The sequence below is a fragment of the Pistacia vera genome, unplaced genomic scaffold (genome assembly GCF_008641045.1).
Source record: "Pistacia vera cultivar Batoury unplaced genomic scaffold, PisVer_v2 Contig179, whole genome shotgun sequence".
Classification (NCBI taxonomy): Eukaryota; Viridiplantae; Streptophyta; class Magnoliopsida; order Sapindales; family Anacardiaceae; genus Pistacia; species Pistacia vera.
Genome location: NW_022195887.1, coordinates 489142 through 504426, shown reverse-complemented (window position 1 = coordinate 504426; position 15285 = coordinate 489142).

Here is a 15285-nt window from a genome sequence, read left to right as displayed (position 1 = left end):
GACCAACAACCCAAACAGGAAAAAGCTTATCCTGGACCCTTGTGGATTTTGTTGGCACTGTAAGTGGTCCTTATGAAGCAAACAAATGTAGAAAAATAGCTTAGCTTAAGAGAAAAAAAATGCAACTTGTGCAAAAACCAGTGAATTCAGACAGCTATGTTGCAGCAAACAAAAAAATATACACTGGCACAACAACAAGGTATTAAAATGCAAAAGGCATAAGCTGACATATCTTTGCCACATACATAACTTGTGACACACACAATATAAGTTTGACAAAAATATTCAACAATTCAGTCAAACTTATGAAAAAGCAACCAAATGATCTAAGATCAATACAAAAACCTGTCTCACAAAAAAAAACAATCATTATAAAACCGAGACAGAATAAAACACAAAAACAAAGGCAACACAAACAAATGTTAGCCAACATAATGAACAAGGCAAATATGAAACAAAAGTCATCAAGAAATTCAACCAAAGTAAGTCAAGCTAAAAAAAGCCCCCCTCAGCAAAGTTCTTAGTTATATGAGCCAAACATAAACATAAAAATAAAGGAAGGGTTAAAATACGCAAGGCAAAAACCACCACCAACACAACAAACACCAAAAGTTCACGTCACTCACACTCCTCCCTTTGTTCATATGTTTGAACTAATCCTTGCTGATTTTCGAGAAGGGCAGGGCCATAGACCATGCTAGCTTTTTGTTTTGTTTCTTTCCTTGAAGTCTAGCTGGGGGGAATTAAGGATGGCAGATTGAGAGCGGAGGCTTTCATACTTGACCTCAGCCAGTAGGAACTTGTATGAGCACAGACATCAACCAGGATGAGATCACATACTTCTTCTTCTTTAACTGACTGGAGGTTCTTAATGGAAGGGGATTCCTCCTGGATAGGGCGAGGACGAGAGCACGAGAGACACATTCCGTTGCACTCTTCTAGGCTCAGTCCCAGAGTCTGTTAATTCCCAGAAGACCCCAACGAATTTTGCACACCAGACATGGAATTATCTGTCCGTGCGTGTCTTAGCATTCAGTTGGCACACCATCTCCCATAGTTTTCTCGTAAAAGGTCGCATCTCAAATCAAGAACCTTGGGCTGGTACCACAGTGTCTAGGGTTTTACTAAGTATTAGCTAAGGATGTCGAGGGGTGATCCTTGGGATGGTTTCTCCCTGAGCACCGTTATTCGGATGCATGGTGGCAAGTATCTGACTTTCCAAGCCATTGGCTTCAGTTCGATGGCGGCACCATTTGGATTATGGAGACGCACAATTGATCGCTAGGGGCTCCTAGTGGGGCGCACACGATAGACACCGGAATTGGTTACTTTGAGTCTCAACAGCAAATTCTCGCTCTCCTAGGTATGTCCCAGAAGGGGACCCAGGACGTAGGATCATTCTGACAACCGCTATCTCCTACACATGACGATCGAGCTAGTATCTCACGACCTTCGACTCGACATGTGTCTATGGTGGCGACCAATGGACATAGCGGGAAATTGACCAATCCCTTTATGATACACCCGTGTTATCCAATAGGGTTGGAGGGTATCAACCTAGGCCATCTTTGCAATCGACATACGTTAGACTTTGACAAACATATCAGCTCCCCGACAGACACGCACAATATCGCACAGTATTTCAATTCGAGCAAATCCACTCGTCGCTGTAAATCAACATTAATCACAGTCAACAGTGAACGAGCGATACACAAACTCCCCGAAAAACACACACCATGTGTAGAGTTATTGTACAGTCCTGAGCCAGCATTTGTGTACTCTTGTAAATACTCTTTCTGTTATATATATATAATGACCATTACTTATATTTTAAAAAACAAAGTAAGAGCGTATCTACCCGGTATAGGCATGTTTATGTGCCTGTTAACGTATCGGTCCATATAACAGAAACACTACGTGTATACCCGCGCCCTTAGAGCACACCGCCTTCGACACACGACCAGAGGTGCACCAAGAAGGTAGTGATGAGACGCTGTTCACAGACACAACGGTTGATGTGATAGTTGCGTGAGCAACATCTGGCGCCCCCACACCAAAGCACGATGCGTCTGGCGTACATTCACGTGGACAAACGCGGGAGCACCCACTTTAGTGGTGCTAGGCAACTATGAAATATGAAGCGAAGGACAGCAGACTTATAAGATTTCTGATGACGTATACATCACACCAGTCGATGACGACCGATCGGAAAGCGGTAGTGGACTTAGGATCTCACCCGATTGTCGAAGTGTTCAGTGGGCCTAGCCCCAGACATCTGGGCGTAAGGCCAGATGGGTGCGGGCCTCTTGTGTGCCACAGGCCATTGGAAGAAAACCAAGCTTGGTACCCTTTTATCAGCAGGATTTCATACAAGAGTGTCACAACACTTACTGTCTAGGACTACATCCTCTTACACGATGGTGGTGACATGTGGTCCCTCGACTTGAGATCACTAGAGTGTCAGGTGTAATTATCGATGGTGAGGTTTGGACAATATCAGCCTAACTTGGGTCTCTTTTTGTAGGGATTACCAAAAGCGCATGGGTTGATTTGGTTACGATCGATGCATGGACTAGTAGAACTATGAACTATAGTGGCGCATCCAACAAAGATTCGTCACTCTGGTTACAGGCGATCTTATACTCGACGAGATATTTGGCTAAGAACTAAACCTCAAAACTAGTGGCCTGGTGGAATCGAGCGATGGTTGGTGCCTCTGGAATCAGAGTTTTACTACAGCTCGTAGAGTCACAGTCACAAATATAAACATTCAAGGTCACTATTGACAATGGTAGACACGTATTGAGTGTACTTCAACCTTGATAAGATATAAGATGATCTGGAGAATAGAGTGAATTGCCAAGGTAAACGTGGTAACCATATTGTAGCAAAAGGACACTTAAATCGCCTCCCGATTCTTTGTTACTGGGGCAATCAATGATGCCTTACAGAGGAACATATCGATTGGGGTATGAAAATCCACACACGCGGTTGATGCATTCATACGTTATACAAGACGACCCTGTGTGTACAAAAATAAAGAGCCTCGGGTCACAACATTTTATAGAAAACCATAGTCGTGTAAGTCGCGCAGAACGCACAAATGCGAAGAGCCGGACAATGTGCGTCACTTTGGGTCTCGATAACACGGGCTGACTGTCGACGTAAGGTGGGAGGTCCGCAGATGGCATGCTTCAGGGTGGGTCATTTGGGTCGGGAAAGAAAAAGGAACTTGGTAATTTTGATGAGGCCGTTGATGTGTCACTTCCACAATATTTACTATTGGACGAACATTTTAGCGCAAGACTTTGTCCGCACTTCAGCGGGACCCTTTAGGTACTAGATTCTATTTATACGTCTTCTAAATTAAATACGCACGGTACAACCCATATAATTAAATATGAGCTCTATGATTCTAATATAACACTCAGTATGCTACTCTTATGCTTAATTAGAAGTAACTATACTTATATAGGACACTGTATAACTAAATAGGCGATAGCTTATGCTCATAACACTCAGCACACATTCATTATTGTAACGCACCAACAATCCTTTAAAAGATAAGTTGTATAATCATCCTTTTATGTTTCCAAGTCCGATTCCGCGCCAACAGGACACAGGAATTTTACGGGATCCACCAGAAACTATCATAACTGTACCAATTCACGCGTACCCTTTGTAGACGAGCGTGAACATTGAGTACCCAAAGGCCCTTGGTGTATGCGGTTTTTTTTGATCTTGCGCAATTTACTCATGAAGCACAATTATTCATAAGTGACTTGTTTGCAAAAGTTTGAGCAAGCACATAATGACACAGTCATATCAACGGAAATAAACCTTAGCGGCCCCCTCCAACCGATAGAGAGCAGCCACTTCTCTGCATTCTATTTATGCCACAATGTACAGCTGAAGCACTTGGGTTTGAACTTCTAGGCAATTCACCTCAATCACATTGTGATCGCCGACCCACTTCAGCTTGCTCGATGTGAAATGGTCCGGATGAGCGGACTCAGAACAGATTTTGGTGTTCCGATAGCAACCGGATAGGAAGCACACCGGTGAAGAAGCACCAACCCGAGTGAGATGGGTAAGAGACTAAATTGTACCGGTTCATTTATAGCTAGGGTATAGCGAGATCTATTTGGATTGTCGATACTTGGGTAAAGGGGTAAAGGGGAATGGCCGTCAGAAGACACATGTTTCTGTGTTCTATTTCAACGCTCTGCCTACGACATTGATTCCCTACAAGTGCGTAGAAGAGTTTTGCACTTCATATTGTACCTAACCGCGCTATGTATATTGTCACATCGCTAGTAGGCATGATTAGGATTTATTTGGATTATTAAAGCTTGAAATAAATCAATTTTAATTTGTGATGAAGTTGTGAATTGGTTCAAATTAGGGTTTGCGAAACACCCTAGAAACAGGTGGCCAAAATTTGGGGTGTGTATTGCGTAGCTTCCCTGGGCCACGCGTGATATACGTGCGCAACCAGGTCCCCTTTCACGCACGGCCATTGGCCCAGCAAATGACGCGCGCGAGGGCTTGGCTTCCACAATCGGTCCTATAGATGAGAACCCTCGACGCCAACTACTGAATGGAGCGCGCTTGCCAGCTCATGCACGTCGTTATCGAAGTACGCTAATACTTGCCCTGACCGCTCGAGGGTATCGACACTGCCACTTGTTCGATCGTCCAGTGCCAATTGGCCTGTGGCCAACATAAACTAGCGTAACCATGCGAGTTGTAGTCCGACTGGGGGGGCTTGCAACAACGCGGGCAAGCATGCTCAGCGGCGGCGCACCCCGTTCGGTTCGGTTATGTTCGGGTTACTAGGGTTTTGTGGCTAGGCCGCCTATGTCACAATGATGTCGCGATAGTCCCCCCATTGCAAGATTACGTTTGGTGTGTCGGAGGTTGAACAAGTACATGTCCCGATCGGTGCTGGGGATTAAGAGGCGTCTGGCAGGGATCTCACTAGATGCGACGGTTCGCGCGAATATCCTTTTAAGGTCCAGGACGACACATAGGCAGCGTAATATATGGTTGTGTGCTTATTCGCGGACGCTCGGAGTTGTGCACTTCAACCTAACAGTGATTTGACACCGGTGACCACTTAGTCTCTAAACTATAATTTTTGTCATATCAGCGTACAGGGGACAATTGAAATTCTGTGCAAATACTAGGATATGGGGCTATGCAAATCTACCCCCCTGTGTAACTTCAAAATTTGGTACACCTGCGGTTTCGATGGCTAATGCATTACTGCATGTGGTGTTTGAGAACTAAGCCATGGTTGTCGTAACTTGATTTTATGGCGCTGTCACGGATTTTAGCTTTTATAAAATAGGATATGTGTGTCTTGCCTTCCCCCATTCTCATTTAATTCTTTTTCATCAATCCCTTGAATGTAACTCGAGCTTTCTTTGTATTTATTGTAAAAGTAGTAGGAATTAGAGATTGGCGACGAGGTCGAGGGGCAATACACTGAAGAATTACTTTCTTTGTATTAGAATGTATGAACCTAGGTGACTTACCAAATCCTCAAAGCTCGAGGAAATTAGTGATAGATTGGGTCATGTACCAAAAGTGAGTCTTATATCTTATTTTAGAAGCACACTAAGGTTGAATGCCAAGACTATAACATGCTAAATAAGATTATAAATGGTGAGAATTATTAAAGCACAAACCCAATATAAAATATTAAGTCACACTAAATCGAGCCTTCCATCTCATGGGATAATCAAACCATCAATCGTCATGGTATCATTCGCCTCCATGAAGAGCTAGTTCTACCTTTGGGAGGTAATTACATGGAGCTTTCCTTAATAGTGATGGATTATGACTTAACTAGTCGTACTTTGCTGGATTCGCCTCCGCGAAGGGTTGATAAGTACAACCAGAGGCATGGTAGAGTAGTGCTTATTAAAAGTGCACGAGTGGGCATGTAGTGTCCAACCCACTGATCCGAAAGTTACAATAAGGCCAATGGTTGGTGCCATTGGATGTGCAATTGGTTTGCCTGTTTACTTACATTTGAGTTTAATAAGTTAATGCTATTAAATGGTGTAAACTATAGTTTGTGGGCTACTACTCATCCTACTTGGTCAACTCGCCCCGTGAGAGGTCTAATTAGGAATGATTGGATTTGGCCCACTAGGAAGACCAACGGGTCTTTCGAGTATAGTAGTGACGGCTATAGCTTGAGTAAAATAGTAGGAGTAAATTAATTAATAAAGGTCTATAATTAATAAAGATTATTAACTCTATTTAATTGTATTGTAAATTATAATGAAGATAGAATCATTGCGATCGATCATCAATCTGGGAAACAAAAAATTTGATGGGTGAAAACTTTGTGGATTGGTATACTGTATCAATGATGTACTAAGATCACACAAAGATTATACACCATTGAGAGACTTTATTACTAAGGCCTGAGAATGTTCTATCCAACAAATTGGTATGTGTATGATAAAAGGCATATTGATACTAAGGTGAACTCAAAAGAACATCCTGTTAGAATCGATGACACCAATACTGCAAAGGCAGTATGAAAATATGGATTACCTACCATGATTATACCCTCGGAACAAAAAGAATGTAGAAGGTATCACAGTACTATTTGAGAGTAAAACGGATAAAGGTACCAAAGTTGGTATTTACATACGTCAAAGTTGCTGAGATTTGAATCACATATAGCTTGGATGGACTAAATGAAGATTATTAATAGTAGATGTTTACATATCCTTGCAAGTTCATTGATCAATTTGATAACGATTTGTTGAGAAAGGTGAGATTAAACCTTGCAAGAAGTTTTGGATTTGTTGGAGAACTTATGAGATAGACATGGAAATGTCCAAAGCCATGACGATAGTTGAAGTGACTAAGTGCGAATCAAGATGCTCATAAGGTGGAAGGAATTAGAAGAAAGGAAGTATGTTTATCCTCGCTGTGGAAATCTAGACACAAGAGGAAAATTGCAAGGCTTATTGGAAGAGAGAAGACTAACTATGTCTTCTTCTCAAGGTATGTACATGATTGAAACAATGTATCTCCTGTTGTAATTTGAGTTATTAACACAAGATAAGTTCCCATGTTTGCATTTCGTGTGAGATTGTGACGGAGTAGACTACTTGGTCGAGGAGAGGTGGACCTACAAGTTGGGAATGGAGCGTGAGTGCTGCATTAGCCATAGGGGATTTTATTAAGTTTGCTTTGGGCCTGTACTAGAACTATTAATTATTTTATGTGCCTTCAGTTTCTCAGAATATATATTATGTTGCTTTGAACAATATTGGGTATTAATTTATGTAACTAAAGGATTGCTGTCAATTAGTTTGAATGATATTCAATATGGAACTGCTAGATTGCATAATGGTTTGTATGTTCTAGAATTAAGTAAAATGAGATTTTCAATCTGAGAATAAGAAAACCAAAGTTGATGGCTTCAATCAAACTTGCCTATGACATTGTAGGTTTGGTCATGTGAACCAGACTCACATAAACAAACTCCACAAGGACAAAGTTTGGACCCATTCGATTTAAGTCTAGGATATGCAAGTCATGCTAGTTGGCAAAATGACCAAGTTCCTTTACTAGACACAGTGAAAGGGCAAAGAACTGTTAGGCATCATCCATAGTGATGTATGTAGCCTCTATAATATAAGCCAGAGGGAGTATCTTTTACTTATCACTTTACTAATGACCTCAGTAGATTTGGATAAGTCAACTTGATAAGAATAAGTCTGAATCTTGACAAGTTTATAAAGATTAGAATGAAGTACAAACACAATAGGCAAACATCAAGATTCTTATCTGATAGGGGAGGAGAATACTTGAGCTCAGAGTTTGATGCATACCTTAAGGAATGTGGGGTAATATCTCAATAAATACCTTTATACACCTTAGTATAATGGTGTATTTGAAAAGAGGAACTGAACCTTGTAGTTATGGTTCGATTAGTGAGTTTCACAAATTTACCCACATGTGTTTGGGGCTATGCCCTAAAGGCTGCGACATATACACTAAATCGTGTACTATCGAAATCAGTTGATAAGACACCCTATGAACGGAATAGGCGAAAACTTATTTGTCTCATCTAAAAATTTGGGGTTGTGACGCTATGTCAAGAAATTGACTTTGACAAGGTTGCCTCAAAGTCAGAGAAATGCCTTCGTGGGGTATCCTAAACAGAAAAAATGATACTATTTCTACAAACTAGCTAAGTAGAAAGTTTTCGTGCTCAAATTGGGGCCTTCTTGGAGAAGGATTTTCTTTTAAGAGAAAATGGTGTAAGAAAGATAGAAATCGACGAGGTTCCAGATCCTAAGATGCATCAGAAGATGGACAAGATGATGTGCCATCAGAAATGGTTGAGCATCATGAGAAGATTGCTCCACAAGAATGGAACAAAGCAAACCTCCATCACAAGAGCTGTGTAGGTAGGGAGAATACATCGTGAGCCGAGAGATATGGTTTTCTCGTGACTCAAGGAGGGGCAACGGATTAGTCTATCAAGACGATGAGCCTAAAGCCTATAACAAGCATTGCGGATCCGATTCCGCAAAATGGCTTGATGTCATGAAATCTAAAATAGACTCCATGTTCCAGAACAAGTATGGGATCTAGTGGACCAACCGAAAGGGTCAAACCATAGGGTGTAAATAGGGTCTTGAAGAAGACTGACATGATGGGAACGTGCAAACTAAAGACACGGGTTGGCAAAAACGTTTCTATAAAACATGGGTAAAACTAGACAAAAACTTTTCTTCAGTAGCAATGTTGAAGTCCATTAGGATTAGGTAGTGTGTTGCATACCAGACTATGAGATTTGACAAATGGATATCAAAACTGCTTTTCTGAACGAAAACCTTGAAGATGACGTCTATATGCACAACACGATGATTTCATTCTTGATGGACAAACAGAGAACGTATGCAAGTTGAAAGATCCATTTATGGACTCAAGCAAGCATAAAGGATTTGGAACATTGTTTTGACAAATCCGTTAAGGAATTCAGTTTTATACAAAACAAAGATGAGCCTGTTTATAAAAGAAATTCAGTGGGAGCGTAGGGGCATTCTAGTGTTATGTTGATGACATATAATCATTAGGAAATGATATACAAACTTGCATACAATAAAGACTTGGTTATCAAGTGCTTTTCATGAAGGACTTGAGGGAAGCAATCTACATCCTCAGTGTAAAGATTTATGTGATAGATCTCGTAGGTTGCTAGGCCTAAGTCAAAGTACTACATTAACAAAGTACTGAAAAGATTAGTATGGAAGAATCAAAGAAATGTTTTCTTCCAGTGTCACATGGGTGTATCTCTTTAAGGGTATGTGTCTTAGGACCCTAGTTAGTAAAAAGCGTTTTATACACGAATTGTACAAACTAGCCGTATAAAATGCATTTTTTTTTTCATATTTTATAAAATTTTCCGAATTATACGTGTATAATAGGATACCCGTTATATTCACGAATTATTTAAAAAAAAAAAAATGCTCACCCCAAAACGACGTTTAGTAGGGTTTGATTCAAAATTAAAACAAAATCTTCTATTTTCAGTTCTTCCAATGTTCTTCCTCAGTTCTTCGGTTCTTCTTCTTCCTCAATTCTTCTCAGTTTTCTCCTCAGTTCTTCATGTTTCTCGCTTCTTCATCTCTTGGGTCTTTTCTCTTGTTCTCTTCTTCCAGGCTTCAACTTCAAGTTCGAGACTTCAAGGTACACACTAACACTTGTTTCTTCTCTTTGAATCTTGTTGGTGATTGCTTGTGTTTGGTTTGTGTTGTGTGAGTAGTAGTAGAGGAGGGGTGGTGGTGTGATGGATTTGTATGTTGGTGGATTGATGGATTTGTTTGAAACATGTTTGATGAAATGCTTGTGAGAGTTATATTTGTATTTGTACGTGGTCTTTCGTTTGTTGGTAATGCTCTTAAGATTGTTAAGTTTCTGTATTTGGTTGTTTACTACTTGTAAGCAGTTGGGTACTTGGGTTTGAACAAAATTTTCTACCCAAAAATTTAAGTTAACGATTGGGTGGGACTAGCCGCACTGCTAATTCAAGTTACACATACATATATATATATATTTTTTTTTTAATTTAGTGACCGTATCTTGATTTCTGTAAGCTCATTTGCATTTGTATTGATACAGTGTGGAATATGAGTCAGCTTTTTTAGGTGCATTTGTATCACCCGTTGCAGTTTGACTGGTAGCTACTATTTTCAGTCCACTTCAATAGCCCTTTTAATCCCAGCCTCAGATGCTATTTGGTTGTATGCATGTATTAGAGCTTTAGTGCTTCAAAATTTGATGAATCATATATATCGTTTTGGTGGATCTGGATTTGCCAGATTTGATTAGAGAGAACAATTTCTCTAAAGCCATGCTTATTGCTTACTAATAAGTAATTTTGATTGTCTTAGTTTGTTGATAAGAAAAGCATATCAACCAATTATGACTAAACACAGTAGTGTTTGAGCCTTATCGCATCAATCTCCATGATCTTTAATGCATCAACCTATTATAATCTTTCTAAATGTTGCATTCTTAGACAGTGATCATCCAGTTCCATAAAAAAGTTTAAAATGCCCCCAGTTCACAACCCACTTCACTCTTATGTCAAATTAAACACACACCACTCAATGTAATTTTAATTTTATGATCAGCTTACACCCAAAATCTTATTATAATTTACATTGCAAGTTTTGAATATCCTTTCCTAATTTGAATTTCCCTATTTCATGATAGGCGATAATAAACATATTTAGATATTAAGAGATAATCTTCTAATCACATGATGTATATTATAAACATATAACACAATGGATATATATAAGAAACATATTAATTTACACGATCAAATTCACACTCACTCAACATTTTGAAGAAAATTAAACTTACCCTTTGCTTGCTATATTGATAAACTTTAATGTTAAAGAGTTATATGTATGTAAGAGAGTTGTAACTCTTCCAAAACCAGGGGACATCAAATCAATGGCCCCAAAACAGTAAAATAGAAGAAGATGGTATTAAACAGCAAAGGAGAAACATACAATAGTCTTAATGTTTCTAACTATACATCCTGCAGTTGTGGAAAGAATGAGAAGAATAAAGAGTTCTTGTTTCCATTATTTGAAATAACATATTTGTATTTGATTGTATTGTGTTTTGATGCCTGTTTTGCTTTAATGAATGTAAGAAAAAGTGATGATTAAAAGAAGAATATTAATGTGAAAAGAAGCTACTACTTAATATTAATTTTTATCAATCTTTCTTCCTTCGTATTTGATGATGTTCTCTTTTATGTTCTTGTAAATACAGACTCAAACCAATATTGTGCGAAAAAAAGATAAAATTGGAAGCATGGTGAGGAGCTCCCAGGGAATGATGGAAATGTAAATTTTGTCAAAAAGTATTTAGTGGTGGGGCTTACAGAATTAAGCACACTGTCGGGAATACTGGCCATGATGTTGAGATTTGTAGTAAAGTCAAAATGAGACACAAGCAAGTGCCTTCTTAGCTATGTCTAGAAGGGGAAGTAACAAAAAATTAAAAAGGTCAATCGGCTCTTCTACTGCTTTAAACTCTAATGATCATGAGGAGAAGCAGATTCACCATTTCACCACTTTCTAAGGGTAGCCAAAGACGTCAAAGTCAAGCATCTTTACTAGAAATGAATAAGAAAAAAGACAAAGAGTTTGTAATAAGATGCTGCTAAGTGTTTTGTGGTGAACATATCGCTTTAATGTTGTTCAAACTGGTGCTTTGGAGAATGTTAAGGCAGTAGCTGAATATGGTGCCGCATACAAGCTTCCATCTTATTCAACTCTTCGAACTAAATTAATTCCATAATCTAGAAAAGGTGGATGGGTATGGTCTATGGTGAAGCGTTTGGGATACATCTGGATCTGGTGCACTATAATGTCTGATATATTGACTGATATAAGGACCAATCTTTATTAATCTTGTGGCATATTCACCGACGATGCAGTGTTTATAAAATCATTGGATGTTTCTCGAGAAAGAAAAATGGGATTTATTGAAAGAAATTGTTGTTTGTGATTGAATCATGGACAAGAACATGTTGTGCAATTCAATTTGATAATGGTAGCAATTTCACATCTGCTAGTGACATGCTATTGGATGTATCCTCGAATGTATAAGACGAGGTGTGTTGCTCATGGAATCAACTTCTTTTGAAAGACATATATGAAGAAGTTAATTGGGTAAAAGTTGCACAGATGAAGCCGAATAATAGTTTGTTCATGACACGGTACAAGTCTTCATGTAGCAATGAAAGAGTTCACAAAGATAGACAATTGAGACAACCTTATGCCACAAGATTTGCTTCAAAATTTTTAAAGCTTCAATCTGTGTTGGATTTGGAGAATGAACTTTGACTCTTTGTTGCTTCACTGAATGGAGGGGTTTGATTATTGTAAGACGAAAAGGAAAAGAGTCACTGAAATTGTTCAGAGTGATTTTTGGGCTAGAGGAAGGGAGGTTATAAAAACTATTGAGCCATGGTTTGAGTTCTTCGTTTGGTTGAAGGTGATGGATCTACTGGGTTACTTATATGAAGCAATGATGAGGGCAAAAGTTGCAAACAAAGAAAGATGTAATAGTGAGGCAAGCAAGTATGGGAGAATTGGGAAGTGTTTGAGAATCGTCGGGTCAACAACACTCATCCTATACATGCGGCAAGCCTTTCTCAATCCATCTTACTTTTTCTCACAAAATTTTAGAGAGGATAGGGGATGAAAGATGACATCAATTTCATTCATGAAAACCTGCTTCAATAGAAGAAAAGCATCCATTTATGAGAGAGGTTCAGTTGTATCGTAGTGGTAGTACCTTATTTATTGCAACGGCAAAAGATGTTCAAACAAGTCATCCTGTAAGTGTTTTAAAAAATTCAATATCTTTTTGTACATTGTTCTCTCTTTATTCAAGAAAGCTTTTATGTCATTTGCAGGAATATGGTAGGATTACAATGGGGATGTCTTCCTATGCTCAAGAGTATGCCATTCGAATTATGAGTCAACCTTGTAGCGCTTCACATGTGAGAGAAATTGGAATGTCTTTGAAGTGCTCAAACAAAAAAAAGGAATAGGTTGTCACATGAACTAGACACACTTTTGTATGTGAGGATGAACACGATGATGATGGATAAATTCACTTCCACGATGAGTTGTGACTTGGAACCATAGATCTTGAGAAATTGGGGAGCTTCCAGACTATGAATATGAAGAAATTCATATGAACGAAGATGCTAATTCTACACCAACAGGTTGGGTTACATGGATGACTTAATGATAATGATAACATTGCTTGGTTGGATGATGCTCCTTTTTGAGTTGTTTTTGGCTTATTGTGTTTATGTACTTTGTGAGTTTTTGTTATAACTATAATTGAATCTTGGGTATATTTGGTATTTTATTTGTTTGGAGCTTATTAGACTTGAATTTGGTTTGTGTATGACTTATGTGTTTGATTTGACACTATAGGTGAATCTTGGCTAAATATGTGTTTGAGTCGGAGACTAAATTTGAATATCAGTTATATATTGTGTATTTGTATTATTGGTAATTGAATACTTTGCTTTGAAATGTTATATTGATTAACCAGGTAGTCCATAAAAGTGTTAAAACTAAGATGATATTGCGTATTTTTCAAAATGTATTATGACAATGCACCGTATAAACCCGTACGGTATTTTTCTGTATCTGAATTTTATGGCCGAATTTTTATAAACGTATTTTTCACCTTTTTCCATATATACCTGTAAATTCCCGTACTTTTTTTGCCGTACACGCATTTACTAACTAGGTTAGGACACAAGAGGAGAGAGTATGATGTGATTTATTCTTTAGCTTCGACTCAGGATCCATAATGTATGTGGGTATGTACTAGGATTGATATCTTACATGCTTTGAGCATTTGTAAAGATATAAATCGGATATAGGTAAAACAACATCAGATAACAATCAAGAACATCTTTAGGTACTGAAGAGGACTAAGATATATTTGGTTATGGAGGGAAGATCATCTCACTGTAGAGGATACAATGATGCCAGTTTTCAAAATGACAAGGACGACTTTCGATCGCAATCAGGTTACGTGTCTATTTAAATGAGACTACAGTGAGTTGGAAAGTTCAAAACAAGCATTGTAGAAGATTTACAATGGAAGTCGAGTACTCACATTGGGTAATGCAACCAAAGAGGTTGTTTGGATCAAGAAGTTCTTGAATGAACTTGAAGTGGTTCCAAGCATTTGACCCAGTCGTCGTTATACGACAACATGGTGCCATTGCTCAGCCTTAGGACACCACAAACTCAGCAGCATCCAGCATATATTCCAGCGTTACCATCTCATTAGAGAATTCGTGAAAAGAGGTGATGTATAAATTAGTAAGCACCTACTAATGATAAAATCCCAGACCCACTGACGAATGTTCTGTCGCAACAGAAGCATGATAGGCACATAGCATCATTTGGGATTAAACGTATGAATGATTGACTATAGTGCAAGTGAGAGATTGTTAGAGTATGTGCATTAGAGTCAACATTTTGACTATTGTAAATACCTTTTGTATAAATAAAAGGCATTGCTTGTTTAAGCTTATATACTATAGCGATACTTACTACGTGTAAAGATAATAGTATAGTCCTTAGAACGTTGAAACCAGTGACGAGGGAATTAGTGTTATAAATTTTAATTGTGAGAACCCTATGAGAACAAATGTTAATTGTGAGAACCCTGTGAGCACAAATGATGGTCATTCTAAAACTGTCATAGTCATAGTATAAATCTGACCAAGGACACAGATTATACAGAAAGACTATATCACGTTGAACGACCATATCGAAAGGTAGTGACCGATCTCACATGTCCAGGTTGTGGGCATAACCTGGTGTAACGCATGGGTGCGCTTGTGCAAGTCCATTGGATTGACCCATCAGAGGATCCATACAAGATGGTGAACCCAGTGTCTATGGAATACATCCTTTTACAGATGGTAGTGAATGTGGTCCTTCGACTTGAGATCACCAGAGCGCCATGTGTAATTATTGAAGTGATTTGACAATAGCCTAATGTCGTCTTTTTAGGGATTACCAGAACGGTGATTATGGTTACATCGAGAAGTAACTATGATTATGGTGTCAACAAAAGTTAATCACTCTTGGTTCCAGGAGATCTTATCTCGGCAAGATATTTGGCTAAGAACTACGACCTCAAAACCGTGGCCACGGTGGAATCAAACGAGTT